Raw genomic sequence first — 21718 nt, 5'->3', positions numbered from 1 at the left:
CATTTTCTTGGCTTTCATAAGATATATATATAAGCCAATTGCTGATTAGATGCAAAATTTGCTCTGAACCACAGCAACCAAACAAAACCACTTAGAAGTTCATAAAAGGGAAAACTGGTTACAAGACTTCTATGAGTGATAAAACCAAACTTTTTTTTTTTTTAAACTCTGCAAGGTTGTGTTGTCCAGAAGGCGGCCAGCTATTCTACCAAATTTCAACTAAGAATGACACCTTTTCCTCTCAGAACCATGGTATTACTCTGCAGTGCTCAACATTGTGCTCACTTTTCACTGCAGCTGTGTGAGCAAATACTGTTTTATGCACATTAGCCCAACCCTTCCCATATCACAACTCATGGGCTGACCAGCCAAACATATAATGTAATTAAATGGAAAGTAAAACCATAAATGTTTGAATTGTTTGTTTTAAAGAAAAAAAATCCTCATGTATTGTATAAGGAAAAGAGTTCTCACCTTGGTTCCATTACCTCAATAAAAGCAGGTCATTCATCTCCTGGAGCTACTGATATACATACTTTCTCCTATGAAAAAGTATAAGTGTTGTTTCTGACAAAGCGATTATAATATGCTCACACTAGTAAATGGACCTCAGTCGTCCCTCTCACTTGGGGACTGTGGGCCAGGTCCCGGCATGCATGATGCTCTCTGGTAGTATCACCACATGGGGCATGACTTCACAGGCTGTGTGCAGGTCACGGTTACCATGGCTGTCCCCCTGTTGGACCAAATTTCTATCAGTGGTTATATCTATATATACACATACTATTTGTGTGTGATTTCATGCAGTCTCACATGTGAGGTTGGTGTCTTGGCAGATGAAATGCTAATGCTGGGCATACACTGTACAATTATCTGGTGGGAAGGAAATCTGGTCCATTTTCTAGTGTTTGGGAGCAAATTTCTATTGTCATTACCAGGTTTTCATTCAAACCAGACAGATATCTGACAGATAATTGTATAGTGTATGCCCAGCATTAGTAATAATACATTTTCGTAGAGCCAAGCTTAGGGAGATACTGGCGTGTAAATAGCCTCCCATGTGAAGTGCAGTGTCATTTCCTTTGCTGTAAGAAAACAAAACATCCGAAAGGCTCTGCCAAGGTTATCTTGGTGCCTTTTTGGTGTTACACTTCCCAATGTGTACAGACAGTTCTGCATTAGAAACATTGTATTCTAAACACACTGACACGGGCACAAAATATCAGAATCTTCTGCTTATTACATCTTTAAGAATCCAATTTTAATTTCATCATGCCTACACCAGGTATTTTTTTTTATTGATGTGGTTATCTCAATACTGACATCCGAATCCTGACAAGGGACTTAAGATAGGCGTCAAAATACAGACGCCTATCTGAGTCCCGCTGCTGGAACACCAGCCGGAACGAGGTAAGGCCAGGGCACCCTTAGTGTTAGCTACTGGGGTCGAGGGTTAGGTTTAGGGAGCCTAGCTGGGTTAGTCCTTGTCCATTTAGTCTTTCTAACTTGTTTTATTTGTGATGGGAGCTGCTTGAGTTATGTTAAAGGTTAATTTTATAATTGTTCCTGATTATTTAAAGCAATTTATTCTATTTCTAAGTACACAAGCAAAAGAACCCCCATCAAAATACTTACAATAATTATCTAGCAATTGTGTTCATTAAAGGGTAACTATTATGGCGCTTAGTTTACTTTAAACTAAAGGTTGAGTGTCCCATATTCAAAATGCTTGGGCCCAGGGGTATTTTGGATATCGGAATATTCTGTATTTTGGAATATTTGCATATCATAATGAGATCTTGGGAATGGGAACTAAATCTAAACAGCATGTATGTTTCACATACACCTTATACACACAGCCTGCAGGTAATTTTATACAATATTTTTAATAATTTTGAACCATCAAAAGCAAAGGTCTCACTATCTCAGTCATGCTAAAACAATTCTGTGTTTTGGAATATTTGGATATGGGAGACTCAACCTCTATCATACTGGGTGGTAATAGAGATGAGCGGTTCAGTTTTACAGCATCATTTTGACTATCCGGCTATTGTGTTTTGGATAGCCAATAAGATAAATCTGAACTTGCGCTGATTTGGCAAAAATAGCAGAGTCAAAACCAAACCTCACATCTCTAATTATAATACTGCTCCTACTGAGTGGTGGATCCAGGGGGGCAGGGGAAATTCGGGTGATCACTCCCCTGTAGCACTTTCCTCCTACTTACAGCTGTCTACTTGAAATGCACCTTCTGCCTAAAATCACCATTTGCTGACTGTAACACACTTATATCTGTGTGACTGGTTGTAAATAACTGACCTTTCCGAGCAGCATCTGTGTCACTGGAAGCAAACTCTTCTGGACCTAATTGTGTCCATGGGTTTTTGCTATGCATGAAATGTTAAATAAATATATATATATATTTTGCTAAATGACAGTTACGGTACAATTTTGGAATATTCAGGGGGAGTCACTATTTTATTTTATAAAGTAACAGACGTTATATCAGTAAATTGTAGTGACCAATATAATGGCTTTAATGAGGAAAATGGTTCCATGGATTTATACTTTCAGTATAGTTCATATTGTTTGAGTAAAGTTTTCTATATATACTGTAAAATACCAAAAATGTCAGGACTGTGATTGACTAAGACATAGTAGAATAACTAAACCTAAGAAGCAGCATTTTAATATTACTACCATTGTAATACAATGTCTTTGTATAAGCAGCCTAATAATAATAATTTAAAGCATTCCCTTACATTGTTACCATTTTTAGGTTGAGCAAGATCTTATTGTCATGTAGGATCTGCAGTTACCTGAGGATATGTTCCCACACCTGATTTAGCAATATGGTACATTCCTTCAGTATAAATGCCTGGTTATCACAGTACACTCCCTGCTTTTTCTCCAGTATTCTTAAATTTAATGGTACTTATTTTCCTAAGATTCAGACTCCTGGAATAGAAGGAAACTGGATAAGCAGTGAGAGGTTCTTGAAAGTATTTTATTACAGTTGTCATAAGTGGACTGTAAGTTGGGAGAAAGCTTAAGGTTGTATAGATGTCCTAGTTTTTTATTCTAATATGTTAGAAGCTCTGTGCAGCCCACTGTACACATCTGAGAGAGGCGTTGTCTGAGGATGTAGTCACCGTTATGTCATTTATATCTAGCTCCATCTTTTTTTTTTTTTTTACATTTTCCTAAATGTCAATAACTGTACAGTGTTTCATTGTAGTGAGTATTTGGCAACCACACTGTATGTACTATAACATCTGTCCTCCAAATAACAGGCAAACTCTTCAGTTCATTTACCAATCTGTATATTGTTGATGTTGAGCCATGATTTTCTGCAAATGCTGGATCTCCCAGAGAGCTGCCCAATACATTGTACTACGTGTACACGAGAACAGCTGGTTTAAATCAAACATTTGTCACAGTTGTCAGAATGTAAAGCTGTGTATACATTAACCAACATGTTGTCCGATGCGGCGGATTGGGCTAACACATCGTCGACGTCAGCTAGTGTGTTTGCACTGCTAACGACCAAGCATGTTCCCGGTTGATCGTCAGTCGCATTGCCAGGTTGTCCCTACCTGCAGCTCAATATGACAAACCGGCTGACAACCCATACAGTGGGATACAGCTGGTGCCGACATATCGGGCACCGGATCGTGGTAATGTGTACCGTCTGCCCGATATATCAGCGATGCGGTAGTCTGTCGCATCTCTGAGTACACACATCGTTAAGTGTGTACCCAGCTTAAAACACATTTCAGGCATTTTTTCAAAGTGTACTTTACACTTCTAATAATTATAATATTATATAGCACCAGACTTCTCTGCGGAGCTTTACAATTGGAAATACAACAAGACGTTGTTGAGAAACATTAGGAGGTAAGAGGGAATTACTTACAAGCTTACATTCATATGTAATTAGTGTGCTGCATGAGCTGGTTTGGGCATTTCATGAACTTACCTATGTTCTTTCCTTATAACTCAGATAGTCAAAAGAGGTAAGTAGAGAGGCAAGGATGTCAGTATCATTATTCATAGGCGAAGGAAGAGTGCATGCAACATGACGGACTTGTAAATACATAAAAAAAAAATGATCATTAGCAATACCGTATTTCACTTTAAGATCTTGAAAAGAAAACAAAGAACCACCAGGGTCAAAGATATCACAAATATAGTTCTAACCTTTTATCTATCTACTATGTAAAAGTGAAAATTTGTCTTCTGTCTTTCTATACAAATCCACAGTTTACAAGCCATGATCGTGAAATTTTACATACGAGCGTATTAAAACACGGCGGAGGCAATTAAAAAAATTTGAAATCAAAATGAATTACTGTTAAGTTTTAATTAATTTAAAACCAATTTTTGCATAGCATTCGCCCTCTACAGGTCAGGTACGGAATTACAAAAGGATTTAGCTTATCTACTATTTTTTCTTTTCTATCTTCTCTACTATATCAAAGCGAAAATTTGTCCTTCTGTCTTTCCATACAAATCCACAGTTTACAAGTGAAGATCGTGAAATTTTACATACGGGCGTATTAAAACACGGCGGAGGCAACTAAAATAATTTTTAATCAAAATTAATTACTGTTAATTTTTAATTAATTTAAAACCACAATTTTTGCTGGGCGCTCATTGTGGGGCCTCACGGCATATGGGTAGGGCCTCGGAGCAAGCATTTTGTGTTGTCTTGTTTTGTCATGATCTTAATGTTTATTATCGAAGAGAGCTTTAGCAGGGTTTCCCATAATTCTCAGCTCTCTGACTATACCAAATTATGCAACAACATTGACTTCTTTCTTCGAACTGTGTCAAAATGATAAGTAAAATTATAAGAGAGAAAAACCAGGCGCAATTTGTATCTCTAGTGTCAGCCCAATCCTACTCCTCAAATCCTGCCCAAATCAGGTAACATAACAGTGAATAAGTAAGTGGAGGAGAAGATCTAAGGCAATGCGAGCAAATAATGAAAATACAAGATAAATCACAAAAATTGTGGAGGCAGAAGCAAAAGTTCACAAGTTTTCCAAGATATTCTTTTCTTGTTAAAGGCTCCCAACGGTAGAATATGTGGAAATAAACACAAAAAAAGGGATTTTTGAGAAATAATATTTTCTAGAAAAATACACTTATCCCCCTGGTGATTTACAGAAATAGAGATCTGGTGATGGAATTGATCCCTTCCATATGGTTTAGACATGAAGAAGAGAGCCTCACCACCACTAGGATCAATTCCATCACCAGATCTCTCTTTTTATTTCCACATATTCTACCATTGGGAGCCTTTAATAAGAAGAAAAGACTATCTTGGAAAACTTGTGAACTTTTGGTTCTGCCTCCACAATTTTTGTGATTTATCTTGTATTTTCATTATTTGCTCGTATCGCCTTAGACCTTCTCCACTTACTTATTCACTTTGTCAAAATGATGACTTTGCAAGGACCCTGCTGTGCTGTGAGCTGCCAAAATATTACACATCAAATGCTTCTGGAAAAGTTTTTCTGCGCAGAAAACAGGGAGTCGCTGTAGATTGTCAATCCTGGTATCAGAGCAACAGAAGCTCTTGGCCGTGTTTGCACTGTACATCCGACAAATTTTTAATGCTTCTATCTCCGAAGTTTGCTTTACACCGTTACAGGTCCTACTTCCTTCGAAGACCTTAGGACTGTTGATGGGGAAGTTTGTCACACTTTTCGTGAGGCCTGCCTAAGGAGAGGCTTGTTGGAGGATGATGTGTAAACAAACACTCTTAAATCCCGGGCAACGCCGGGTACTCCAGCTAGTTTTATATATATATATATATATATATAATAATCTGCTAAGGCCTTTCCCGTCTCCCACATGTGCAGTGGGAGCCAGGGCATGTGCCGCAGGAACCAATGGCTTCCACTGCAGCAAAGTCAATGTGGAGTTAGGGCAAAGTGGGATGACCCCATTTGCTGGGACCCTTTACTAGTTCTCTAATAATTAATAGTCCAGGTCCTAAATATATATGAATTCCACAATTCTGAGGTTTAAAAAAAAAAAAGGTGAAATGTGACTTGAATTTTCCAGAGGTCATCCTATAATTACAGTACCAATAAAAGTACAGCAATTATTGGAACCAATCACTACTTAATCTATTAATATGGGTTCATAAGGAGTCTGGATTATAGTAAAACACATATCAAACTTTGGAGAGAGATATAGTGGAGACGTTACCCATAGTAACCTATCAGCTTCTAGCTATCATTCATCTAGCACAGTCTATGAAATGACAAGCTGACTGGTTGCTATGGACAACTTCTCCACTGTATCTCACTTAATAGTCTGATACATCTCTCTCTCTCAATGTGAATTAAAACATTGGCTTGGGGATGAAAAAAAAAAATTAAATTGTCCCTGGAAAACTGGCACATGTGTGTATTTCCATATATACTACTAAAGCTAACAAACTCTTCTCAGTATCCTAACAAGGCTCTGAGCTGACCGCGCACAACGTAATAAACCCTCATACAAACCGATTTGTGTCAGCTGAAGCGGTTGTTGTCACTGCTCTCACCAGAACATAATAAGATATTAAGCAAAAGAAGAGTTCAGACAAATTAATATAATTGGTTGAATTGTTATTGTAGTTTAATTTTTATATTTTGTAATCATTATTTTTCAGATGCAACCCTTTAATTATAATTGGTGGATGAACGTGAGACTTAAAAACTCAATGCAAAAGTATTAGACAGGCATCTATCATCATTGGGAAACTGGTTAACAATGACCTCATGCATGCTCAGTTAATGTTCCGATTTAGCTGAATTAAGCCTCTAGCAATGACAGATATAGGCGATCAGTAAATAGTCCTTGCACACCAAGGGTCTCAGCTGTACAGCAGCAATATTGTGTTGTGCCTTTGTTGCTGTTTTGCCTGCCTGGACCAAGGATGAAAGAGCTTTTGTTGGTATCCTTCCTCCAACAGCAACAAGATCAGAGAGAATACTAAAATCCTGCTTAGCGCATCCCCCCGGTTCCTTGTGCAGCAACAGATGCAGGTATTGTTCTGTATTGTGCTATTGAGAAGAAAGCAGATGTCCGGCTCAGCAGATCTGAACTCCAGGAAATGACAACTGGCTAAAAGCAAGCATGCCTACCCCTAGCCAAAGTACATTTTGAGGAATTAGCTGATCTAAACAGCAAAATAATGTGGTCATTTATATTTTCTACATCAGGGTCCATAGGGTATCGGCGATAGCGGTATTCATCGAGCACCACAGAGTTAAGTTTTTTTTCAGCCTCTCAAGATGCACTGAGGTCCCTCACCTATACCCCGCCCCCGAGCCAAGGCAAATCAGTTTTGTCAGTGCCCCCCATTTTCAGAGGGGGGCTGTCAACAGCCCCTGAGGTTTTTTAAACAGCGTTGCTGCAACAAGAGCTGTACAGCATAGACAGTCAGTACTGATGTCTATGCTGTCGCTCCTCCACCCCGCCGGACCAGAACGTTGGTACTGATCCGGGGATGCTGGTGAGTGTCCGCTAGCTGTGACCCCGGACTGTGGCCGGATTCAAGGGGGTCAGGTAAGCGGTGGGGTCCCGCGGAGGGCACCCGCCGATACACAGTCCTAGGTCCTCCGGCAGGGGGCTCCCTGGGGACAGGCTGCGTGTGGAGCCAGGTATTAACCTGCACTTCCACTAGACCACCAGGGACAGCGGGCTGCAGCAGAGCAGTAAAGCTCCAGCGTCCCAGGGGTTAATTGCATGCCAGGGGAGCACGCCTTCCCTGTCTCACAGCCGGCGCCTCCCCCGCTGCACAGTGCCTCTCCATAGCTGTCTGGCAGGCCGTGTCAGCGCTCCTCCCCTGGGCCCACCTCCTCTCAGCTCCTCGGCGGCCATTTTCTGTGGAGGTGTCAAACGCTGCTGGACGCTTGAAACAGGTGAGATCGCGGTCCGGGTCCCCCGCATACCTCTCCTCCGATAAGGTCAGAGTATGCAGCACTGTCTCCTACCAGGCTCTGTGTCTGTGTAGTTGATCATAGTGCTGGTAGTGCAGGGATTTATTTCTGCATTGTATGTGACTTAATGCTAGCGCTGTCTGCCTGTACTTTCACTTCTGACTGTCAGCCATTTTACTATCACTGTTCTGCCTCTGCTAAAGCCCTTGCAGTGCGATGTTGCAGGGTGTTCATTGCCTCACAGTTAAAGTATTTTCTGTGAGGGGAGTCACATACACTCCGTTACACTCATCATGTCTGAGAGTGAACGTGACTTTCCTCTTCTGCTAAAGTGTACCACAGGTAATGTACCATTAGTGGAGGGTGATGGGAACACTGATGGATTATGTAGGTCATGTTACCTGATATCATACCCAATTTCTGTCACTGCGCCTGTACAGGAACTGCCCTGAGCTTGTTTTGCTAAGGCACTTGCAACCCTTGTGAGCCAGCTGGTGACGCCCCCTGCGGTTCCCCAGATGGGGTTATCGCAGCAGGCGGTAGTCTCATCACCCATGCAGGGGTTCCCCACGCAGTTGATGGTACCCCAGTGTCTCCCGCTTTCGCCCCCCCAGGTCTTGCAGGAGCCTGCGTTGGTGAATTCATTGTCCAATTCGGTACAACACCTGACGGACGTTTTACAGGGGGAGTCCTCATTAAGGTCTCCTAAGCGGCCTTTAGTGTCTCAGACGGTTCAGTTTGATGAGGATGATATCACGTCTGATGATGGTGAGATTTTTGACTTTTCGGACCAAGAACCCCTTCGTACTAAGGGGTATATTCAATCGGCCGCGAGGTTTTGCCCCTCGCGGACAATTTCGAAATCCCGCGGGTATGCGCGCTCCCGATACCCACGGGATTCAATTAAAAAAACAGTGGGCGCGGGGTTTTCATCACTGAAAACCACGCGCCGCGTAAATTTAAAAAAAAAATAACTTACCTGTCCGGGGTCTCCGCGGTTCCCGGCTCTTCTTACTGGAGAGGGGGCTGCTGGGAGTCCCGGGGGCTGATGGGAGGAGTAAGGGCTGCTGGTAGATGTAGTTCTCCCAGCGCCCATTCCGGGGGGGGCCACACACACCGCACCGGGTGTCACACTCATGCACTCATACACACACACACACACACACCACACAGTCACTCATACACACTTACATACACCACACACACTGACATACTCACCGCTGCTGCAGAAGAGCCGGATCCCGACGCTGGATGCAGAAGAAGATGAGAAGACAGCGCTTCGGAAGGTGAGTAATTAAGGACTAATTAAGCTAATTGGATTCTTCCAATTGCTTAATTAGTCCTTTGGAGAGGGGGGGGGGTTGTCAGAGCAAGTACACGTGATTTTTCCTAAGAACATTGATTTCTGGAAAAATCACGCTTGCTCAGGAGGTGCGCAAAAAAAAACCTCCCGGCGCGTGTTTTTATAAAAAACACACACCTAATAGAATAGCAAAAAACCCGCACCTGCAGGAAATACCTCGCAGGTGCAGGGTTTTGGCTTTTCTCGCAGCCTATTGAATATGCCCCTAAGAAGGCAGAGTCAAAGTCTAAGGTCTGTATATCTGGCCTTATACGGGCAGGCCGTGTGGCCTTGGTTATTGAGGATGAGGATCCCCCTGCGGCCAAATCCAAATATGCCTTCTTTAAGGATATTAAGGGTGATGCCACTGTATTTCCTCTATCTGGTCAGTTGGTGGATCATTTAGAGGAGGCATGGAAAAATCCAGGTAAGCGGTTCCAGCCTCAAAAACGCTTGGCCTTTGCATACCCTTTTGCAGATAATTATATTTCCAAGTGGGAAACCCCTTCTCAGGTGGATTCTCATGTCACACGCCTAGTGATGAGTGCTACATTGCCCATGCCCTCCTTGTCCTCCTTAAAGGATGCTACGGATCGCAAGGTGGAAATATGCCTAAAATCCATTTATTCCCTGTTTCTCTCCAGACCTCTGCAGAAGTTGATCCTCTCCAGATGGAATGGGTTGCCCCATCGGGTAAAGACACAGACAATGGTGCTTTCCCTGGAGGTACGCCTGTCTCTGGCCTGGTGGTTGCAGACTGCTCAACTGAACAGGAGGCGCCTCCTTTTGAATTGCGGACTGAGTTCTTCTGACAACAGACACCATTCTCCGAGGCTGGGGAGCAGTGACGGGTCCCACTTCTTCCAGGGACGGTGGACGCTAGCAGAATCTGAGCTTCCAATAAACATCTTGGAACGGGCAGTATTCAAAGCTCTCCAACAAGCAAGACATGTCCTCCACGGAAAACCCGTGCAGGTGCAGTCGGACAATGCCACCACACCAAGGGGGAACCCACAGTCAGGTGGCCCTGACAGAGGTGTCCCACATTCTAGCTTGGGTGGAAGGCAATCTCCCTGCCATACCAGGAGTCCTCAACTGCAAAGCAGACTTTCTCAGCCATCAACAAATGCATCCAGGAGAATGGTCTTGTTCACCAGCAGTTGAAACACCTCCTGTTGAAAAGTGGGGCCTTCCAGAAATAGACCTCATGGCCTCCTGACACAACAACAAGCTACGGGTCAAGAACAAGAGACTCAGAGGCATTTCTGGTAGACGCTCTGTCGGTCTGGTGGACCTTCCAGTTTGCGTACCTCTTCCCTCCGTTCTCCCTTCTTCCTCGAGTGATTTGCAAATTCAAGCAAGAAGGCGGCACGCTCCTGCTGATAGCTCCAGCGTGGCCCAGACGGCACTGGTCTCTCCATAGACACTCCGATGCTGTTGCCTCTACATCCGGCCTGTTGTCTCAAGGTCCTTGTCATTACCCGGACCTGGGTCGTCTGTCTTTGACGGCGTGGCTGTTGAGACTGCCCTCTTAAGGTCCAGGGGTTTTTCCAGCTCTGTAGTTAACACCATGCTCAGAGCTCGGAAGCCGGCTTCTGCAAGAATTTACCACCGAGTGTGGCATACTTTCTTCGAATGGTGTCACCCTAGAGGCTATGATCCTCAGGTCTTTAGGATATCCAGGATTTTGACTTTCCTACAGGCGGGCTTAGATCACGGTCTTCGCCTTGCTTCCCTGATGGTGCAGGTTTCTGCCCTGTCTGTATGGTTTCAGCGTAGGATTGCTACACTTCCTGATGTCCGCACCTTTATGCAAGGTGTACTTCGCATTCAGCCTCCCTTTGTTCCACCAGTGGCTCCTTGGGATTTGGCTGTGGTCCTGAGGGCTCTCCAAGTACCGCCACTTGAACCACTGGGCTCAGTGGATTTAAAATGGCTTACAGCTAAGACTGTGGGCCCGATTCAGACCCGGACGCTATTTGCGTCCGCTCGTTGGCTAAAAGGGGCCGGCTATTTAAATCATGTGCTCGCACTGCATCGCGTAAAGCCGCCCACTAAGTAATAGCGAGCGGCCGCACTATGCGCCCACACCTGTATAAAGATGCCCCTTTGCCACTTGCAACACACGTCATCTCCGGCAGTTGTAGGATTAATCGGGAACATCGAGAGCCATCGGAACTGCTCGCTGTGCTTGTGGTAGCCTTTTCCCACCACAATATTGCGAGCAGTTCTGGCTAAAATACAACCCAGTCACGTGTGTAATGACGCTACTTTGCTAATTATGCACACCCATTAAACGCCGTTCTGACTGTCGGGTATGCCTGTATTCGCACATCCACACCCCCATTTTCAAGCACCTTCCCCTGTTACCACACACAAATGGCACTGTCACTCAAAATAGCGGCCCGACTGCGGGCTACGGACGAGCACTTTCCCATCGCAATGACTGTTTTGCGCACACGCATTGCGACTCATACACATGCGCAGATTGCGAAAAATCGCTCAATGCGAGCGAGTGCAGCATAGCATCCAGGTCTGAATCAGGCCCTGTGTTTATTCTGGCCATTGCTTTGGCCAGAAGGGTCTCAGAATTGGGGGCTCTCTCATGTCGACCTCCCTTTCTAATTTTTCATAGGGACAGGGCAGTGCTTCATGCTCGCCCTGGTTTGCTACCTAAGATGGTATCTAGTTTCCACTTTAACGAGGAAATCATTGTGCCGGCCTTTAATTCTCCAGACCTCTCGGCTGGTGAGGCCTCCTTGGACGTGCTCTAAGGATTTATGTTGACCGTACCAATTCATTTAAGAAGTTGACTCCTTGTTGTCCTTTATGGCTTCTGTAAGAAGGGTTGGCCTGCTTCAAAGCAAACTTTGGCAGGATGGATTCGCATGGCAATTTCTGAGGCTTACATTCATGAAGGCCTTCCTGTTCCATCCTCTGTTAAAGCTCATTCCACTAGGTCTGTGGGTCCTTTGTGGGCAGCTCGCTGTGGTGCCTCTGCTGTTCAGCTTTGCAAGGCAGCCACGTGGTCTTCTGTCCATACCTTTGTGAGGTATTATGCATTTGACACCTTCGCCTCTCAGGAAGCTTCCTTTGGGTGGCGGATTCTCCTTGCAGCACAGGAGCGTCCCCACCCTTAAAGGATACTGCTTTGGAACATTCCCAAGGTATCCTGTGGATTCCCTATGGACCCTGATGTAGAAAATAAGAGATATGGTAAGTACTGACCCTTGTTATCTCTATTTCCGCCCTGTCGCACCTGTACTGCAGATGGGCTTTGATCTGGTCACTGGTTTTTCCGTCTCCTTCTGGTGAGAATGTGATTCTTGTGTGTTCCAGACTCTCTCTTTCTTCTCCTCCTTCGGCCTTGGGCTTGTTACGTAACTGATTTGCGTTAGCTCGGGGGCGGGGTATAGGAGAGGGACCCCAGTGCATCCTGGGAGGCTGAAAAAACTTAACTCTGTGGTGCCCGATGACTACCGCCATCGCCTATACCCCAAGGTATCCTGTGGAACCCTATGGACTTCGTAGAAATAGAGATAACAAGGGTAAATTCTTACCATATCTCTTATTTTTGCTTAATAAAACAGATGTGTACACTACACCTTTATAAAAAACTGGGAAGCAGCAAAAAATAAAAAAAGAATGTTAAAAACTGGAATTTCTATATACATACAGCTCAGATGAGATTATGTACTCTCCTGGAATGCAATTGCTATATACGTACAGCTCAAGTGAGTTTATGTACTCTCCCGGAATGGCAATTGCTATATACGTGCAGGTCAGGTGACCTTATGTACTCTCCCAGAATGGCAATTGTTATATACGTACAGCTCAGGTGAGATTATGTACTCTCCTGGAATGGCAATTGCTACTGAATGTACAGTACGTACAGCTCAGGTGAGCTTATGTACTCTCCCGGAATGGCAATTGCTATATACGGACAGCTCAGGTGAGATTATGTACTCTCCCGGAATGGCAATTGCTACTGTATATACAGTACGTACAGCTCAGGTGAGCTTATGTACTCTCCCGGAATGGCAATTGCTATATACGGACAGCTCAGGTGAGTTTATGTACTCTCCCGGTATGGCAATTGCTATAATCATACAGCTCAGGTGCGCTTATGTACTCTCCCAGAATGGTTGGGAGACTCCGGAATCTTGGGACAATAGATCAGACTCCTGGATCTCACATTCTTCCCTTGAGATGTGGGCGGTCCGGCCAGAGACTCGATGATATGATTTGCGGTATTAAACAGGAGGGGATGATGTGATTCACCGCCCAACATCCCATCAGGACAACCACTTGGAGCTGAATAAAATGTCAAGTATGGCTGAGCATAATAAGTGCGTATTATAGGTGTGAAAACACAATGAAAATGCAGAACATAAAGACACTTTACATTGAAAAGAGTTTACAAGTGGTGGCTTTACTTCCAAGAATGTGCTTACAAGGCCTACAGAGGCTCAAACATGAGGAAAGAGTGGATTATAATAGGAACCATTAGTATTTAAAGCAGAACAGAATTAATAAAATTTAATTAGTGGCGAAATTGGCCATTTTCAATGAAAAAACAGCCAAAATGGAAGTAGTAAAAACAATAGGCGGAAAAGTTAAGACTTTGCATATATACCCCCCCAAAAAAATGGCTGAATTACATCGGAAATCATTTTCGAAGTGTACGATTGGCCGTAATAAAAGTATTTCGGGGACTTAAATTGCATCGGTTGGCGATTTGCGTATACTGGAAAACATAAAATTATAAAAGCTAATTTTTTTCCCCAGGAAATTACTGTTCCACGTAAATTGGGGGTACGTTAAAATGGGTGCAAGTTAACGATACTGGATTAGAACCTCTATACACTCCTTCCTATATCTTCTAATATCCTGCCTATACCTTCTAAGTATGACGCTAATTTGCGTATGCAGTTTGTACAGTAAATAAAGACTCGAGACTTAGAACATGTGGTTCCAAAGCACAAAGTATTATTCAAGTAAAAGTACAGTCAGTTACACGGTATTGATCCAAACACAATTCGGCGCAAAGGAATTATACAGACCCAAATACAGTATACATACGCAGCGCTTCCGGATCAGATGTTAGGCATCAGCAAGAAACCCCTCGTCAATCAGCATTCAGCACGAAGACTAAGACCCAGTATTGGAGCATACATATTTATACCCCAAGGGGGGATGCATCTGTTACAGAGCATTTAACAGGCTGTTTCAAATAGACACAACCCAGCCTCTACCAACTGGGGGTCTCTGGATTCCCGCCTCATGCAACATCCTAACAGTTATTCATATCATATACATTTTGTTGCATGAAGTCTCTGTGGTCCATAAGTTGAGAATGCATGATGCGATCTCCACACCGATGATACCGTAATACTGTGGAAAGAGTACGCATCAGTACAAAACCAAACACGGCTTACTTATCATGTATAAAACCTTAGTTACCAAATAATCTTTATTTCACAGCATTTATACTAAATGAACAAACTTAAATCTTATACCTTAAAGCTTATGGAACCTTGTATGTGGATATGTAATGTGTGCGTATTAATGTGTATATGAGGAATGGTGAAAGATGCAATCGCATGGTGCTAATAGTAATATCACCATATGTACTTAAATGTGAATTTATCTAAAATGGCGATTGGGCGGCCATTCGCAAAATGGCGTCTTGCGATCTCATTTCCAAGATGGCGTCTTGCGGCCAGTCGCAAGATGGTGTCGCTGCGATTCAATTTTAAACTGATCTTGTCTCCGCCAATTATCCAGCTTCGACAAAGTATATTTTCGTGGTGTAAAAGCAAACCGTTAAAGCGCCTGCTGTGGCCACGTATGATGTTTAAAACACTTGACTCATCCATACCACCCCCGAAAAAACCAGACTCAATACGTTAAACCCATTTTCAACTTTTTTTTTTTCTCCCAAAAATTTGACCGGTCGTTCTTCGCGAAATTCCGCAACTTAAAAAAAAAATTGGTAATTTTTCATTAGGGGAGGGGGGTGATGTGGTCAAAGGGTTCTGAAAGAAATCCCCACATTTTTAGTCAAAAATAGGGATTTTTGCATTTTTTTTCTCCTGGTCTTAGGTGGAGAAAGCTTTTCGCCTGTTTTTGGCGAAAATTGTCCGATTCCACTGTTAATTGAATCCGGCTCTTAAACCAAATTAGCTGGTTTCGGGTTAACTAAAAATAATACTAAACCAATTTTGTGTTAAAACCTTCACTATTCTATTTGGTATATATCAAAGAATAGGATAGGCTTCATATCATCCTGCCCATACTCAAGGGGGGAAGTAGTAAACAAAAAAAACATGGGCCACATAGCCTTGGGGCGTGGTGGGTGAAATTGTGTCTGCTGCCAATCTGCGTAATGCTGCTGGTCACATGGGTCACTCCAGCAATCGGTCCCATGCACAACGAAGGTATACAACCTCTGTGAAAATTAGGTTGTATACGGGAGTACCTCTGGACTCGCGGATTTTTGTTCGCAGCCCTATAGGGCTGCGTACAAAAATCTACGAGTTTGGAGTGAGATCTGGCCACGTGGGGGGGGGGGAGGGGAAGAGAGTTGCAATGCCGTTGCCGGCGTATCTATGTTGTTGCATCAGCAACTCCCCCCTTCGCGGCTAATTGGGTTGATCCCTTAGTGTCATAGAAGTTCTGTGGCACATATAACGGACTCACTGTACCAGCATTGCTTTATTTCCGCAACGTATCATTTACCGCTTGAAATCTCTTGTTCTATGATATAATCCAGGTGTGCTGAAAGAAAAGGAAAACAAAGGACATATAAATGCAGTTTTTATTAGTTTAAATAAAATTAGTTATGGCCAAATGTACATGAGGATCTTCATATACTCTGCTCTGCTTTTGACGGGTTAATGGAATAGGTGAATGATCACATAGTGATAATGTATTCCTATATAGAGATATCGATACAGGACATTGATGTCAGAACAGGGATGGTGGAAAGTAGAGCATGTCCTATTTCTCCGATCTCTGTTCCGTCATCCACTTTGGTACAGTATGCTGGCTGTGTACATGGCATCTGCTCCTCCCCCCTAGCAATGAATTACCTCTGTGTCATTTCATCCTCCATTCATCTGTTAATCAATGTCGGGAAAACGGATTACAAGGAACAGACCCTAAATATAGGTATATAGGTCATTATGTAAAGACTGACACCATGAAGGGATAATGAGCGAAAGCCCAGCAGAAAGTTGCACCCTTACTCTAGTGAACTGTCCACTACATGACTATGAGCTCAGATCTACATGTTCTATGAATGGAACCACTGGAACGTTCATCCCTTCTTATATGGGGATATTTTGACTTTCATATGTTATTGTATTTTACTCCTTGTGTACTTTGGAGCAACTGTCACCTATTACTATGCAAATGAGCAGTTCGCATTACATGTTATTTAGAACAATTCAATTTCCAAAATTATGCGCAAACAGCAAAATCGCTATATGGGATGGAGGAAAATCTGTGATGAAGCTGGAGAAACAGTCAGCAATTCTCAGGCATCACTAAGAACTGAATTTCCCCCCATAGAGTGCACTCAACTAAATGGTATAAAATCCATCAGCTGCATTCATTCACTTCTCTGTCTATTACTGATGTAAATGCTCAACAGATTCCAGCAGATGTTAGAGTCAGATGCTAGGATACACAACACAGTGTAGCTCAAAACTAATAATATAGATTTGTGATACATGTGTATTTTGGTATAGTAGATTTTTTTATATTAGGTTACATTTTATTTACATACAGGTTGAGTCTCCCATATCCAAAATGCTTGGGACCAGGGGTATTTTGGATATCGGAATATTCCATATTTTGGAATATTTGCATACCATAATGAAATGTCTTAAGGTGCCCACACACATGGCGATCTGCACACGATCAGCCGATGTGTATGATTTGTGTACGATTTCCCTTGAAACTCTCCACGGCAGGTCAGCACAATATCTCCACAAGATCTGCACACAATTTGGTGTCCAATCTTCATGCGATCTTTCCTGCATCCAGACTTTCACAGTGCATCGCCTCCTAGATTGTCAGATCTGCCCTACTATGAGCTGTATTTGAACCAATGGCGCTACACTCTGAAGCTGCAAATATGCTCTCAATAAGTCACCAAACTTATACAAATACATACAAAGAAAATAGATTGAACAATCTCACTTGCGCTCCAGATTTTTTCAACTTCCAATAAAGATGGTGATAATTTTTCCTCAAACCATAGGACAATTCACATAAAATAAACAGAAAAAAATATATTTTTTACAACATTATATGGTTATTTCACAAAAAAATGTTCCAATGGTGATGTAGGAGAGAGAATCGGTGCATATAGGTCGTCTCCAAGGATATGTGCTTCACCAAATTTCAATAGATAGTATTTCCAAAAAGGTCCGATAGTATAGGACCTGCAGAAAAGTGGGGTCCCGTGATGTGGGCTGCGGGCTTAAATGCATTGATCAATCCATGAACCAAATCCCCATTATTTATTTATTTATAGATCATTGTGAGTGTTTAAACATGGTGAGTGCTGGGTTTTCTGATTTTTATTTATTTAAGCAATGTGGTCACAGGCCACTTGCACCCCAGTCCTGGGAATGGCGAGTGCAGGTCTGCATCCCAAATCTAGGAGTGGCGAGTGCAGTGGATTTCGGACTTTATATATATATATATATATATATATATATATATATATATTGTAAGCCAGGTACTGATCACAGCGCTAAACCAAAGTCAAGGAGTTTAATCAGACAGTCAGTGTTTTGAAGTGGATATTCATATCAGAGACTATGTTCCCAATTCTGGAGATGGCTGCTCAAAGTTTCCCAAATAGGACCCTTGTTGTATGGTCCTCAATGTTTCTGAAAGAAAAAAAATGGAAACAAGCGCACAATAGTGTAAATTGTTAGAATAATGGTGACACGTAACACATATATAATCAGCATACCATGTTACCCAAGTACATAAGCATGTGATAGGTGGTCTTTTAAGGATATCCCATCTTGTACCTCAGATAGTTCAATATAAAGGATGTCACAGGACCCAGTCAGTATATGGAAAGATAGATAACACTCTCATGGTGTAGTAGTACACACAATTTATTACAAATACAAAAACACATAAAAAATGCACAATTACATTCATTGAAATTTCAATAGGCTTATCTGGTAGCTGACCATGTCAGTAAGCAAAAGGTCACTCTGTCCTCAACGCGTTTTGCCTCTGATGCTAATGTAGATGAACTTCGTCAGGAGGATAGTGTAAGAGAACATACCCCCATCTTATATACCCTAATAATGTAGATGGACTTCGTCAGGAGGATAGTGTAAGAGAACATACCCCCATCTTATATACCCTAATAATGTAGCTGGACTTCGTCAGGACGATAGTGTAAGAGAACATACCCCCATCTTATATTCCCTAATAATGCAGCTGGACTTCGTCAGGAGGATAGTGTAAGAGAACATACCCCCATCTTATATACCCTAATAATGTAGCTGGACTTTGTCAGGACGATAGTGTAAGAGAACATACCCCCATCTTATATACCTATTAATGTAGCTGGACTTCTTCGTCAGGACGATAGTGTAAGAGAACATACCCCTATCTTATATACCCTAATAATGTAGCTGGACTTCGTCAGGAGGATAGTGTAAGAGAACATACCCCTATCTTATATACCCTAATAATGTAGCTGGACTTTGTCAGAAGGATAGTGTAAGAGAACATACCCCCATCTTATATACCCTAATAATGCAGCTGGACTTCGTCAGGAGGATAGTGTAAGAGAACATACCCCCATCTTATATACCCTAATAATGCAGCTGGACTTCGTCAGGAGGATAGTGTAAGAGAACATACCCCCATCTTATATACCCTAATAATGTAGCTGGACTTCGTCAGGAGGATAGTGTAAGAGAACATACCCCTATCTTATATACCCTAATAATGTAGCTGGACTTCGTCAGGAGGATAGTGTAAGAGAACATACCCCTATCTTATATACCCTAATAATGTAGCTGGACTTTGTCAGGAGGATAGTGTAAGAGAACATACCCCCATCTTATATACCCTAATAATGTAGCTGGACTTTGTCAGGAGGATAGTGTAAGAGAACACACCCCCATCTTATATACCCTAATAATGCAGCTGGACTTCGTCAGGAGGATAGTGTAAGAGAACACACCCCCATCTTATATACCCTAATAATGTAGCTGGACTTCGTCAGGAGGATAGTGTAAGAGAACATACCCCCATCTTATATACCCTAATAATGTAGCTGGACTTCGTCAGGAGGATAGTGTAAGAGAACATACCCCCATCTTATATACCCTAATAATGTAGCTGGACTTCGTCAGGAGGATAGTGTAAGAGAACATACCCCCATCTTATATACCCTAATAATGTAGCTGGACTTCGTCAGGAGGATAGTGTAAGAGAACATACCCCCATCTTATATACCCTAATAATGTAGCTGTACTTCGTCAGGAGGATAGTGTAAGAGAACATACCCCCATCTTATATACCCTAATAATGTAGCTGGACTTCGTCAGCATATGTGCCGCAGCCGCTGATTCACAGCATAAGCACCACACGTCACTCAGAGATTTTGCAAATGAGTTTTTACTAACAAATTCAATGTTTCAAGGCCCTAATAGCCCCTTCATCAGGAACATACAGATAGAAAATAATGGCTTACCTTTATACTCCCACCCGACAAGAGCAAGAGAAAAGACTGGTCCGGCACTGCGATCACATGACCAGAGGGTGCTGGGTGCATCCAAACGATGCTGAACGGCTAACCTCCGGTGGTTGCTATAGCAACCTAAGATGCTACTGTGGCTCCTTACAGTCTGTGTAAAGAAGGGAGAAAAGAAAATACTAAGTGGTCATGTTAAATACTGGTAAATTTACATAACAAAAGTAAACATATAAATGCCTGTCTATAGTCTATATGGGACAAAGAACATAGCCATATAACAGACGTGATATAACGGATATAGCACCAGTATCATGAAATTTGACTGGCAAAAATGTTACAGATGTCAAACAACTAATTGCCAGCAATCCAGAAGATTGTTCAGAAGAAGATGATAGTGTATATGAATTTAGGTAAACGGATTCCATGTAATGCGTTCATTGAGGCCCATAGGTTGCTCAGTGTTCAATCTTAAAATTAATTTGGTTGCCATTTTAAGGAAAAGCTGTTGCCCTGTCCCCGTCCCTAGGTAGTGGAGGTCAGTGATCAATGATCAATATGTCTGTAGATTAGTCTGGAGTGACGTGTGATGCTTATGCTGTGGATCAGCGGCTGTGGCACCTATGCTGTTTACATAAAGCTCCGGCTTTTGTAAGCAGACGCTTCTTGCTGAGTTTTATAGCCCATAGTGTCATCTAAAAAAAATTTCCATTATAAAATGTCTGGAGTTTCCTCTGCCAACCATGTCCTAACTAGAATAGGTTTCACAAGGGATGTTAAATAAAATATATGATGAAACGTATGTTTATTCATTGCCTTTTCCAAAGAGATGTGGTATAGATGTGGTATGATCTAAAGGGAGAGCACTGGTAATGTGCTATAAATAAATACAATTCCATCCCTTTTCTCAAAGCCTAAACACTTCTATACATTCCCAAATTAAGTGCCAGAATGTGCAGCGAGCTATTTCTTATTTAGGACAATTAGAATCCAATACTGATGTCTATTTTAAATATGATATATTCTATGAAAAATGACTAAATTAATTAGTTGGTGTCTAACACAAGAATCATCACCGAGGCTTGTTCACATGAAAGATGCTCCTATTCTGCTTCACACAGTCTTTAAGTGAAGGTCAATCTGTAGGCGCTACAAGCCGATTAAGAATAGAGTGTATAACTGTACAATATCTAATTTATACAAATTGTTGATTAATAAGCAGAGGGCAAAAATGGATGAAACATTGCTGAAATGGTCACTTCCAACATGTTTCAGTAGTGGCGTCAAGATCGGGGTGGGGAGGCTACTGACTGCCGGGGCCCAGGCTAGCCATGGAGCAGATGGAATGACCTCCATCTAGGCATATACTCATAGTATTTTAAGTAAAAGTTGTATCAAGTGAATGTGGCCTCATCCACGTGTTTGGCCACACCCCCTCTAGCACTCGGGCCCGCCATATGTCCCGGTGACCCTGTGACTCAGCTGAAGATACCTGTAAAAACGAGGGCGGTCGGTGAACACACTGGGGGGTGGGGCACATAGGGTCGAATAGAACATGATGCCAAGCGCCATTTGTTGCCTGAAGCGGCAGCATGCCAACTCTAACAACTCCTAAGTCCTATAAGCATTATGTCACGTCTGGGGTGCTTAAGGGAGCCAAGAGCTGCTCTGTCTGTAGCAGCAGCACCC

The sequence above is a fragment of the Taudactylus pleione genome, unplaced genomic scaffold (genome assembly GCF_031769625.1).
Source record: "Taudactylus pleione unplaced genomic scaffold, aTauple2 ptg000053l, whole genome shotgun sequence".
In the NCBI taxonomy this organism is placed as follows: domain Eukaryota; kingdom Metazoa; phylum Chordata; class Amphibia; order Anura; family Myobatrachidae; genus Taudactylus; species Taudactylus pleione.
This window is presented reverse-complemented; position numbering follows the sequence as displayed.